Consider the following 12,500-nt stretch of genomic DNA (forward strand, 5'->3'; position numbering starts at 1 on the left):
GATTAAGCGTGGGCTTTTTTCTTTGTTTTTTTTGCATTCGCCCCGGCAGACGCGGTTTTTGCGCCGCCCCGGCTGACGCGGTTTTTGCCGCCCCGGCTGACGCAGTTCGGACTTAGCACTTTTCGGCTGTGCCTGGCTGGCGGCCCACTCACTCGATCGCCATGTCTGTTTGCCACAGTTTTCCCGGTGGTGCCGCACCCGGGCTCGCCCCGGCTGACGCGGTTTCGTGCCGCCCCGGCAGACGCGGTTTTCGCGCCGCCCCGGCTGACGCGGTTTCGTGCCGCCCCGGCAGACGCGGTTTTTTGCCGCCCCGGCTGACGCAGTTCGGACTTGGCACTTTTTGGCTGAGCCTTGCTGGCGGCCCACTCACTCGATCGCCATGTCTGTTTGCCACAGTTTTCCCGGTGGTGCCGCACCCGGGCTCGCCCCGGCAGACGCGTTTTTTTTTTCTTTCGCCCCGGCTGACGCAGTTTTCGCGCCGCCCCGGCAGACGCGGTTTTCGCGCCGCCCCGGCAGACGCGGTTTTTTGCGCCGCCCCGGCTGACGCAGTTCGGACTTGGCACTTTTTGGCTGAGCCTGGCTGGCGGCCCACTCACTCGATCGCCATGTCTGTTTGCCACAGTTTTCCCGGTGGTGCCGCACCCGGGCTCGCCCCGGCTGACGCAGTTTTCGCGCCGCCCCGGCTGACGCGGTTTCGTGCCGCCCCGGCAGACGCGGTTTTTTGCGCCGCCCCGGCTGACGCGGTTTTTTGCCGCCCCGGCTGACGCAGTTCGGACTTGGCACTTTTCGGCTGTGCCTGGCTGGCGGCCCACTCACTCGATCGCCATGTCTGTTTGCCACAGTTTTCCCGGTGGTGCCGCACCCGGGCTCGCCCCGGCAGACGCGTTTTTTTTTTTTTCTTTCGCCCCGGCTGACGCAGTTTTCGCGCCGCCCCGGCTGACGCGGTTTCGTGCCGCCCCGGCAGACGCGGTTTTTTGCGCCGCCCCGGCTGACGCGGTTTTTGCCGCCCCGGCTGACGCAGTTCGGACTTAGCACTTTTTGGCTGAGCCTGGCTGGTGGCCCACTCACTCGATCGCCATGTCTGTTAGCCACAGTTTTCCCGGTGGTGCCGCACCCGGGCTCGCCCCGGCTGACGCAGTTTTCGCGCCGCCCCGGCTGACGCGGTTTCGTGCCGCCCCGGCAGACGCGGTTTTCGCGCCGCCCCGGCTGACGCGGTTTTTGCCGCCCCGGCTGACGCAGTTCGGACTTAGCACTTTTCGGCTGTGCCTGGCTGGCGGCCCACTCACTCGATCGCCATGTCTGTTTGCCACAGTTTTCCCGGTGGTGCCGCACCCGGGCTCGCCCCGGCTGACGCAGTTTTCGCGCCGCCCCGGCTGACGCGGTTTCGTGCCGCCCCGGCAGACGCGGTTTTCGCGCCGCCCCGGCTGACGCGGTTTCGTGCCGCCCCGGCAGACGCGGTTTTTTGCCGCCCCAGCTGACGCAGTTCGGACTTAGCACTTTTTGGCTGAGCCTTGCTGGCGGCCCACTCACTCGATCGCCATGTCTGTTTGCCACAGTTTTCCCGGTGGTGCCGCACCCGGGCTCGCCCCGGCAGACGCGTTTTTTTTTTCTTTCGCCCCGGCTGACGCAGTTTTCGCGCCGCCCCGGCAGACGCGGTTTTCGCGCCGCCCCGGCAGACGCGGTTTTTTGCGCCGCCCCGGCTGACGCGGTTTTTTGCCGCCCCGGCTGACGCAGTTCGGACTTGGCACTTTTTGGCTGAGCCTGGCTGGCGGCCCACTCACTCGATCGCCATGTCTGTTTGCCACAGTTTTCCCGGTGGTGCCGCACCCGGGCTCGCCCCGGCTGACGCAGTTTTCGCGCCGCCCCGGCTGACGCGGTTTCGTGCCGCCCCGGCAGACGCGGTTTTTTGCGCCGCCCCGGCTGACGCGGTTTTTTGCCGCCCCGGCTGACACGGTTCGGACTTTGCACTTTTCGGCTGTGCCTGGCTGGCGGCCCACTCACTCGATCGCCATGTCTGTTTGCCACAGTTTTCCCGGTGGTGCCGCACCCGGGCTCGCCCCGGCAGACGCGTTTTTTTTTTTTTTTTCTTTCGCCCCGGCTGACGCAGTTTTCGCGCCGCCCCGGCTGACGCGGTTTCGTGCCGCCCCGGCAGACGCGGTTTTTTGCGCCGCCCCGGCTGACGTGGTTTTTGCCGCCCCGGCTGACGCAGTTCGGACTTTGCACTTTTTGGCTGAGCCTGGCTGGCGGCCCACTCACTCGATCGCCATGTCTGTTTGCCACAGTTTTCCCGGTGGTGCCGCACCCGGGCTCGCCCCGGCAGACGCGTTTTTTTTTTTTCCTTCGCCCCGGCAGACGTGGTTCCCCCCCCCCCTCCGTCTTTCTTTTTGTTTTTTTTTTTCGCCGCGGCTGAAGTGGATTTTTCGGTGCCTCGACGCCCCGGTAGTCGCGGTTTTTCCGTTTCCGCACGGCCCCGGCTGACGCTGCTCGGTCACAGTCGCCTTTTGTGGTGATTGCAGACTTCTTGAGCGCGGGTGTTTTTTTTTTTTGTTGTTGTTGTTGTTTTATTACGCATTCGCTCCAGCAGACGCTGTTTAGACTTTTTGTTTCCTCTTTTATCCTGCGACGAGGTGACGAGGTTTATTCGGTGCCCCGCCGCCCCGGCTGAAGTGATTTTTCCTGTCCCGTGCCGCCCCGGCTGACGCGGTTGGGACTTCGCGTTTGTTCGGCCGCCACGGGTTTTGGCGCACTCGCTCGGTTGCTTGTTGTTGCCACTTGTTGCGAACCCAGGTTTCTTGAGCGAGCGCGGGCGTTTTTTCTTCCTTTCTTTCTTTGTTCTATGTGTTAGCGAATCGGCCTTTAATATCACACGAGGACTCACAACCAACAATTTTCAGTTTGAAGTGTAAAAAATCTGCAGGTGTTGACGTAACTGACTTGCCCCGTACCCTTGAGTACATCCATGAAGTTCTCGTAGTACTACTAAATCGCATTATTCCAAGTGGAGAAATTCCCATAAACTTGCAAACCTCTACACGAAAATCGGTGCGCGTGATAAAGTTGAAAATTATCGTCCGATATCAAATGTGCCTTCTATAACACAAATTCTAGGAAAAAAAAAAAAAAAACACTTGTTCGCCGTTTTCTGCGCCGTGACTGGCAGCACTCCGGCGAAGCGAAACGGGGTCGATTCGAGCACGATATCGGCGTCTTTCGACGTGCTCGCCGGCGACCGTCGCACGAGTACGTCGCACGAGCGCGTCTGCCGGGGCGCCGTTTGCGAAGCCGACGCAAAAGTGGGAACCGCCGCTCGGATGATCGCCGCTTTCGGCAGAGTGAGTGTTGGCACTCCGGGGAAGCGAAACAGCGTGAATGCGCCCACGAAATCGGCGTATTTTGAAGTGCCCGCCGGCGACCGTCGCACGAGTACGGTAAACCGCGTCAGCCGGGGCGTAGTTCGGGACGCCGACGAAAAAGTGGGAAGCGCAACTCGGATCTTCGCCGTTTTTGCAGGAGTGAGTGGCGGCCCTCCTGCGAGACCAAGAAGCATCGATTCGTGCACGAATTCGGCGCCTTTCGACGTGATCGCCGGCGACCGTCGCTCGAGTAGGGCAAACCGCGTCTGCCGGGGCGGGCTTCGGGACGCCGATGCGAAAGTGGGAAACGCTGCTCGGATGTTCGCCGTTTTTGGCCGAGTGAGTGCTGGCACACGGGCGAAGCCAAACGGGGCCGATTACGGCACGATATCGGCGTCTTTCGACGTGCCCGCCGGCGACCGTCGCACGAGTACGGTAAACCGCGTCAGCCCGGGCGGAGTTCGGGACGCCGATGCGAAAGTGGAGAACGCCGCTCGGATCTTCGCCGTTTTTGGAGGAGTGAGTGGCGGCACTCCGGAGAAGCCAAGGAGCGCCAATTAGCGCACGATATCGGCGTCTTTCGACGCGCTCGCCGGCGACCGTCGCACGAGTAGGGCAAACCGCGTCTGCCGGGGCGGGGTTTACGACGCCGACGCAAAAGTGGGAACCGCCGCTCGGATGTTGGCCGTTTTTGGCAGAGTGAGTGCTGGCACTCCGGCGACGCGAAAGAGCGCGAATGCGCCCACGAAAGTGGCGTATTTGGACGTGCGTGACGGCGACCGCTGCAGGAGTACGAAAAACCACGTCAGCCGGGGCGAGCGACACACGGCGGTCTGGGTGCTTATCGCTGCTATTATAGGGGCACCCCGGCAGACGCAGAAAAAAAAAAAAAAATTTTCGACCTTCTTTTTTGCTGGTCGAGCTCGGGTAACCCAGGTCGCAATGGGAGCCGCGCACGAAAGCGGCGTCGCGAGACGCGTTCGCGGTCGCTAGTCGCACGAGCTCGGCAACCGCGTCAGCCGGCGCGGAGTTCGGGATGCCGACGGCTAAGTGGGTACCGCTGCTCGGATGTTCGCCGTTTTTGGCCGAGTGAGTGCTGGCACTCCGGTGAAGCCAAGGAGCGCCAATTCGTGCACGATATCGGCGTCTTTCGACGTGCCCGCCGGCCACCGCCGCACGAGTACGGCAAACCGCGTCTGCCGGGGCGGGGTTCGCGACGCGTACGCAATAGTGGGAACCGTCGCTCGGATGTTCGTCGTCTTTGGCCGAGCGAGTGCTGGCACTCCGGCGAAGCGAAACGGGGCCGATTCGGGCACGATATCGGCGTATTTCGACGTGCTCGCCGGCGACCGTCGCACGAGTACGGCAAAGCGCGTCTGCCGGGGCGAGGTTTGCGACGCCGACGAAAAAGTGGGAAGCGCCGCTCGGATCTTCGCCGTTTTTGCAGGAGTGAGTGGCGGCCCTCCTGCGAGACCAAGAAGCATCGACTCGCGCACGATATCGGTGTCTTTCGACGTGCCCGCCGGCCACCGCCGCACGAGTACGGCAAACCGCGTATGCCGGGGCGGGGTTGGCGACGCCGACGCAAAAGTGGGAACCGCCACTAGGATGTTCGCCGTTTTTGGCAGAGTGAGTGCTGGCACTCCGGCGAAGCGAAAGAGCGCGAATGCGCCCACGAAAGTGGCGTGTTTGGACGTGCTTGACGACGACCACCGCAGGAAAACGAAAAACCACGTCAGCCGGGGCGAGCGACCCATGGCGGTCTGGGTGCTTATCGCTGCTATTATAGGGGCACCCCGGCAGACGCAAAAAAAAAAAAAAATTTTTTTTCGACATTCTTTTTTGCTCGTCGACCTCGGGTGACCCAGGTCGCAGTGGGAGCCGCGCACGAAAGCGGCGTCGCGAGACGGCTTCGCGGTCGCTAGTCGCACGAGCTCGGCAACCGCGTCTGCCGGGGCGGAGTTCGGGAAGCCGACGGCTAAGTGGGAACCGCCGCTCGGATGTTCGCCGTTTGTGGCCGAGTGAGTGCTGGCACTCCGGCGAAGCCAAACGGGGCCGATTCCGGCACGATATCGGCGTCTTTCTACGTGCTCGCCGGCGACCGTCGCACGAGTACGGCAAAGTGCGTCTGCCGGGGCGGGGTTTGCGACGCGTACGCAATAGTGAGAACCGTCGCTCGGATGTTCGTCGTCTTTCGCCGAGCCAGTGCTGGCAATCCGGCGAAGCCGAACGGAGCCGATTCGGGCACGATATCGGCGTCTTTCCACGTGCTCGCCGGCGACCGTCGCACGAGTACGGTAAACCGCGTCAGCCGGGGCGGAGTTCGGGACGCCGATGCGAAAGTGGGAAGCGCCGCTCGGATCTTCGCCGTTTTTGGAGGAGTCAGTGGCGGCACTCCGGTGAAGCCAAGGTGCGCCAATTCGCGCACGATATCGGCGTCTTTCGACGTGCCCGCCGGCCACCGTCGCACGAGTACGGCAAACCTCGTCTGCCGGGGCGGGGTTTGCGACGCCGACGCAAAAGTGGGAACCGCCGCTCGGATGTTCGCCGTTTTTGGCAGAGTGAGTGCTGGCACTCCGGCGAAGCGAAAGAGCGCGAATGCGCCCACGAAAGTGGCGTGTTTGGACGTGCTTGACGACGACCACCGCAGGAAAACGAAAAACCACGTCAGCCGGGGCGAGCGACCCATGGCGGTCTGGGTGCTTATCGCTGCTATTATAGGGGCACCCCGGCAGACGCAAAAAAAAAAAAAAATTTTTTTCGACATTCTTTTTTGCTCGTCGACCTCGGGTGACCCAGGTCGCAGTGGGAGCCGCGCACGAAAGCGGCGTCGCGAGACGGCTTCGCGGTCGCTAGTCGCACGAGCTCGGCAACCGCGTCTGCCGGGGCGGAGTTCGGGACGCCGACGGCTAAGTGGGAACCGCCGCTCGGATGTTCGCCGTTTGTGGCCGAGTGAGTGCTGGCACTCCGGCGAAGCCAAACGGGGCCGATTCCGGCACGATATCGGCGTCTTTCTACGTGCTCGCCGGCGACCGTCGCACGAGTACGGCAAAGTGCGTCTGCCGGGGCGGGGTTTGCGACGCGTACGCAATAGTGAGAACCGTCGCTCGGATGTTCGTCGTCTTTCGCCGAGCCAGTGCTGGCACTCCGGCGAAGCCGAACGGAGCCGATTCGGGCACGATATCGGCGTCTTTCCACGTGCTCGCCGGCGACCGTCGCACGAGTACGGTAAACCGCGTCAGCCGGGGCGGAGTTCGGGACGCCGATGCGAAAGTGGGAAGCGCCGCTCGGATCTTCGCCGTTTTTGGAGGAGTCAGTGGCGGCACTCCGGTGAAGCCAAGGTGCGCCAATTCGCGCACGATATCGGCGTCTTTCGACGTGCCCGCCGGCCACCGTCGCACGAGTACGGCAAACCTCGTCTGCCGGGGCGGGGTTTGCGACGCCGACGCAAAAGTGGGAACCGCCGCTCGGATGTTCGCCGTTTTTGGCAGAGTGAGTGCTGGCACTCCGGCGAAGCGAAAGAGCGTGAATGCGCCCACGAAAGTAGCGTATTTGGACGTGCTTGACGGCGACCGCCGCAGGAGTACGAAAAACCACGTCAGCCGGGGCGAGCGACCCACGGCGGTCTGGGTGCTTATCGCTGCTATTATAGGGGCACCCCGGCAGACGCAGAAAGAAAAAAAAAATGGGGACATGGCGTGCGTCACCGTGCGGCTTCGCAGCGTTGCCGAAGTCGCCGAGCCCTTCGACTGAGCCGAACGGCGGACAGGGAACGTTGGTCGGCCGTTCTAACCTGTCGGTGCCACGCCGAGACGTCGTTAAGGAAAACCGCGTCGTGGGCCTCTACGACGCCGTCGAGTCGTTGTACGTTTGGTGTCCAGCGTGTCGGCGGCGAGTAGCGGACACGTCGTTCACGACTTCGGTCTTTCGCAGTCGACGCGAACTTGCGGAGAGTCGTGGTGCCTCACGTTTTCGGCAGAAACCGCGGCGGAATTTTCCCGTGCGTGCGCGCACGACCTCGGTGCTGTGCCGTCAGCGTAGTGTTGCACAAACTCGTGGCCTACCCAAGGTGCGGTACGTTTGCGGCCGTATCCTCGGTGGGAATTTCGTGAGTAGGGTCGCAAATTCTACGACCTCGGCGGGTTTGAGAGCGACGTAGACTTGTGGCACGCTCAACATGCCACACGTTTCGGGGCACACCCGCGGTGAAATTTTCTCGAGTACGCTCGTATTAGGGCCCAAGGAGGTCTGGGTACTTATCGCTGCTATTATGTGGGGGTTCTCGTGAGCGGCGTACGCGAAAGCGACCGGGTGTCTGATATGCGGCGGGCTTCGGCCTCGTCAAGCGTGTCCTCGGGTCTGCTCCAGGGGAATCCACGGCAGTCGTCTGCAGCCTCATCCGCTTGATGCGTTAGGGGCTGGTTGTCGGACGGTGCCGTTTTACCACGATATCGAGGTGTGTTCCGTGTCGTCCTCGGGCGATTCAGATGCGAAAGCGCCGAAGACGCGGGCGTGACCCGTCGTCTGGCGGCTTTGCAGTCTCGGCTCCGTTGCTAGTTCCGGCCGGTCCACCGACAGTGCAGCGGGCTTGGGCAACCCGCACGGCGCGACCGAGTCGATGCAACGAAAAAGAGCGAGCATGAACGTGCTTCTTGCCGCACGGCTCCCACTCGTCTTTCGGGAAGGTTGTGCCGTAGCGAGCTCGAACGCCGTCATCTCGGAGTGCAAAATAAGCGTGTTGGGGCGCCTGAAGGTGGCCTCCGCCGCACACAGACTGCGTCCGGCCCGCCGAGGGCGAGGACGGACGCGCAGTCGAACGATTACCTGGTTGATCCTGCCAGTAATCATATGCTTGTCTCAAAGATTAAGCCATGCATGTCTAAGTACATGCCGAAATAAGGCGAAACCGCGAATGGCTCATTAAATCAGTTATGGTTCCTTAGATCGTTTCTTCCTACTTGGATAACTGTGGCAATTCTAGAGCTAATACATGCAGTGAGCCTGGAGCCCTTTGGGTAACGGGTGCTTTTATTAGACCAAGATCGATCGGGTTTCGGCCCGTATTGTGTGGTGACTCTGGATAACTTTGTGCTGATCGCATGGCCACGAGCCGGCGACGTTTCTTTCAAGTGTCTGCCTTATCAACTTTCGATGGTAGGTTACTTGCTTACCATGGTTGTTACGGGTAACGGAGAATCAGGGTTCGATTCCGGAGAGGGAGCCTGAGAAACGGCTACCACATCCAAGGAAGGCAGCAGGCGCGCAAATTACCCACTCCCGGCACGGGGAGGTAGTGACGAAAAATAACAATACGGGACTCTTTTGAGGCCCCGTAATTGAAATGAGTACACTCTAAATCCTTTAACGAGGATCAATTGGAGGGCAAGTCTGGTGCCAGCAGCCGCGGTAATTCCAGCTCCAATAGCGTATACTAAAGCTGCTGCGGTTAAAAAGCTCGTAGTTGGATCTCAGTTCCAGACGAGTAGTGCATCTACCCGATGCGACGGCTCGGACTGAACATCATGCCGGTTCTTTCTTGGTGCACTTCATTGTGTGCCTCGAGATGGCCGGTGCTTTTACTTTGAAAAAATTAGAGTGCTCAACGCAGGCGAGTCGCCTGAATAAACTTGCATGGAATAATAGAACAAGACCTCGTTTCTGTTCTGTTGGTTTTTGGAATACGAGGTAATGATTAAGAGGGACGGACGGGGGCATTCGTATTGCGGCGCTAGAGGTGAAATTCTTGGACCGTCGCAAGACGAACTACTGCGAAAGCATTTGCCAAGAATGTTTTCATTGATCAAGAACGAAAGTCAGAGGTTCGAAGGCGATCAGATACCGCCCTAGTTCTGACCATAAACGATGCCAACCAGCGATCCGCCTGAGTTACTCAAATGACTCGGCGGGCAGCTTCCGGGAAACCAAAGTATTTGGGTTCCGGGGGAAGTATGGTTGCAAAGCTGAAACTTAAAGGAATTGACGGAAGGGCACCACCAGGAGTGGAGCCTGCGGCTTAATTTGACTCAACACGGGAAAACTTACCCGGCCCGGACACTGGGAGGATTGACAGATTGAGAGCTCTTTCTTGATTCGGTGGATGGTGGTGCATGGCCGTTCTTAGTTGGTGGAGCGATTTGTCTGGTTAATTCCGATAACGAACGAGACTCTAGCCTATTAAATAGGTGCGGGGTTCCCAGCACCTTACAACCTTCTTAGAGGGACAAGCGGCTCCTAGCCGCACGAAACAGAGCAATAACAGGTCTGTGATGCCCTTAGATGTCCGGGGCCGCACGCGCGCTACACTGAAGGAAGCAGCGTGTCTTTATCCCTGTCTGAAAAGACTGGGTAACCCGTGGAACTTCTTTCGTGATTGGGATAGGGGCTTGCAATTGTTCCCCTTGAACGAGGAATTCCCAGTAAGCGCGAGTCATAAGCTCGCGTTGATTACGTCCCTGCCCTTTGTACACACCGCCCGTCGCTACTACCGATTGAATGATTTAGTGAGGTCTTCGGACCGATGTCCGGCGCGGCCTTTCGGTTGCGCCGGTCTGTTGGAAAGATGACCAAACTTGATCATTTAGAGGAAGTAAAAGTCGTAACAAGGTTTCCGTAGGTGAACCTGCGGAAGGATCATTAACGGATTGTGAAGGGTGAGCGCCTCAGCTGCGTCTGCGCCCGACACTTTCTGCCGCTGACCCCGTTTGGACGCGGGGTCGGCTTTTCCCCACGGGGCTGCCTGAATGTGGAGCGGCACCCCGTGACAAATTGTTGCGCCCAGCGGACGCCAACACCGCGACCTTGGACGGTCGGCCAGGTGGCGGACGCGGGTACAAACGGCGCAACGCACTCATAGGTCGGCTTTCGACCCGCCACTGCACCGTGGCTCGAAGCGCTCGAAATGCGCGACCCGACCGCTGCGGGACCGCCTAGTACTGTAAACAGGAGCGGCGGAGCGCGAACGGCGAGTCGTGGTTACGTCGGTAGAAGGCGAGGCTGCGCGTTCCCGAAACGCCAGCCGAGTGCCCTCCCGACCGTTCGAGCGTGCAAGAACGAGACCCGACAATCGCGCGGCGACTGCCAAGTACGAGAGGAACGGCACAAGCGTCGGCGGTCGGTCAAGGAACTGGCGATGTGACGGGTCCGCTGTGCACCAGTGCATACCGTCCCGCCGTCCGCGGCAAGCGCCTCCGCGTCCTCGGGTGACGGAGGCTGCCGGTCGGTTCTTGCAGGCGAGGGATCTCGCTGGCACCGGTTCGCGTTGACGCGCGGCCGGTCATGGCACGGCGATGCGACGGCCGAGGTGCGCAGTACTCGATGGAGGAACCGCACGCTCCGATGACCGTCCCGCCCTCCGCGGCGTATGCGTACCGACCGTAATGGTTGCAGCAGCGCCGGCCGGCTTTTGAATTCGCCACACGAAACACGGTGCGAGATCGCGGTTAGGGGAGCGTCGACGTTGCCAGGCGTTTTGCTTGCTGCCGAGGGAAAGGCGGCACGGCCACGTCGCGCTCGTCGCGATTAGCGGGTCTGCGCGCTTTGGGAAGGTGCCGCAACGACTTGCCGAAAGAGGAAGCACGGAAGAACGAGGGACTTGGACGTCCCGACAATTGAACGCACTTGCGGCCAGGCCCTTGCTGGCTTCGTTCTTCCGCCTCGAGTAGGCTCGTACGCGGCTCCGGCGCCGAAAGTGGTCCTTGGCACCGACTTCGGTGGACGTGGGAAGTGCCGCGCAAGTACGGCGCGCCTGGCTCCACCTGTTGGCTAAAGTAGGCAGCCGGATCGGCATTTTGGTGTGCGGTGGCAAACCGTGGATGCGAAAAAAGCTTGTGCGATTTCGTGGAACAAAAAGCGGGGGTCCCCCTTTTTATGCGGAGGAGACCGACCCGCCCGCCGTGGTGAACCGCGACGCCACGGTAAAAACGGGAGAGGCTTGTCGATGGGACCGTGCATCCCGCGCTCCACGGAGGCCGGGAGGCGGCCGCCCGAGGAAATGTGTAGCCGTCGAGGCCCGCATCTGCGTGCACTCTTATCCAAATGGGTGTACCGCAGGCATTTTCTGGTTAGGCGGGCCAATGAGAGCGAGCACACAACGATACCTACGGGTCCGGCTTGGAGAACCGGCTTCGACGCCTCCCGAGTATTTATAGAGGGGTGGACCACGAAAGCACTCGCAAGTAGCGGAAGCGAAACGCCGTCCGAAACACACCGTTTGCTCGATTTGCGGCAGCCGAAAAAGGCGCGGCAGAGTTTTGGAGTCCAAGCGTGCGCTGAAAAGCGCCCTTCTTGGCCACTGTTTGGCCGAGTGCCAGAAACGTTTGGTTTTGACTGTACGGAATTGAACAAACACTTTTTCACGACTCTAAGCGGTGGATCACTCGGTTCTCGGGTCGATGAAGAACGCAGCCAGCTGCGAGACTTGGTGTGAATTGCAGGACACACTGAGCACTGATTCTTTGAACGCACATTGCGGCCTTGGGTCTTCCCTTGGCTTCGTCTGTCTGAGGGTCGGATCACATATCAAGAGAGCCTTCGGCGCACAAGGGAACGTGAGCCGTCGACTCGTTTTGACCGCGTCGGCAACACGGACAGCACGCTGAACACCTCACAGCGAGCGCCAACAGCGGCCACTCAAGGGCGAGACGGTGGCGACCGTCGTGCCAGAGCCCAACCGAAACGGGGGCGACCGACTGCATTGAGGATGTGGCACCTCGTTGAGACCGCCGCAGGACTTCGAGTCGGAAGGAAGCCTGCAGGGAAAGTGCGGTCGAGGTTGCGTACTCCTCTCTGCGACCGGGCGCGCAAGAGCTGCGAGAGCCACGGACGCGCAACTTTAACGCACGGTAAACACGAGGAGCGAAAGCCGGCCAGCAAAGCTTCTCCAGCCGTGCGCAAAGTGCGCGAGATCGCAGCCTTGCGTTGCGCTTGTTGCCCTCGAAGTAAGCAGGGTGTCCCGTAGACCGGGCGCTCGAACACGCTGCGGGGCCATGCCTCCTCCAGGCTTTGCCGCGCGAACAGGGAACGTTCGCGCGCAAAGCGCAGGGAGGTGAGGAGGCTGCGCCCGACGTTTGCGGTTCGCTGCGTACGCGGTTGATGCGGAGAGCACGGCGCGACGACTTGCCGCGAAGCGGAAAAAGTCTCCCGCACGAG

At 60.8% G+C, this 12,500-nt stretch overlaps 2 non-coding genes across 2 annotated transcripts; both read left to right on the forward strand.

Moving 5' to 3' along the window:
- Nucleotides 1-8,174: 8,174 nt before the first annotated feature.
- On the forward strand, nt 8,175-9,989 carry LOC142791937 (small subunit ribosomal RNA). The gene has a single exon (XR_012890519.1). It is a non-coding gene; the product is annotated as a small subunit ribosomal RNA (ribosomal RNA).
- Nucleotides 9,990-11,708: 1,719 nt separating this feature from the next.
- LOC142791912 (5.8S ribosomal RNA) lies at nt 11,709-11,861 on the forward strand. The gene has a single exon (XR_012890501.1). It is a non-coding gene; the product is annotated as a 5.8S ribosomal RNA (ribosomal RNA).
- Nucleotides 11,862-12,500: the final 639 nt, after the last annotated feature.

Source organism: Rhipicephalus microplus, unplaced genomic scaffold (assembly GCF_043290135.1).
Source record: "Rhipicephalus microplus isolate Deutch F79 unplaced genomic scaffold, USDA_Rmic scaffold_199, whole genome shotgun sequence".
NCBI lineage: Eukaryota > Metazoa > Arthropoda > Arachnida > Ixodida > Ixodidae > Rhipicephalus > Rhipicephalus microplus.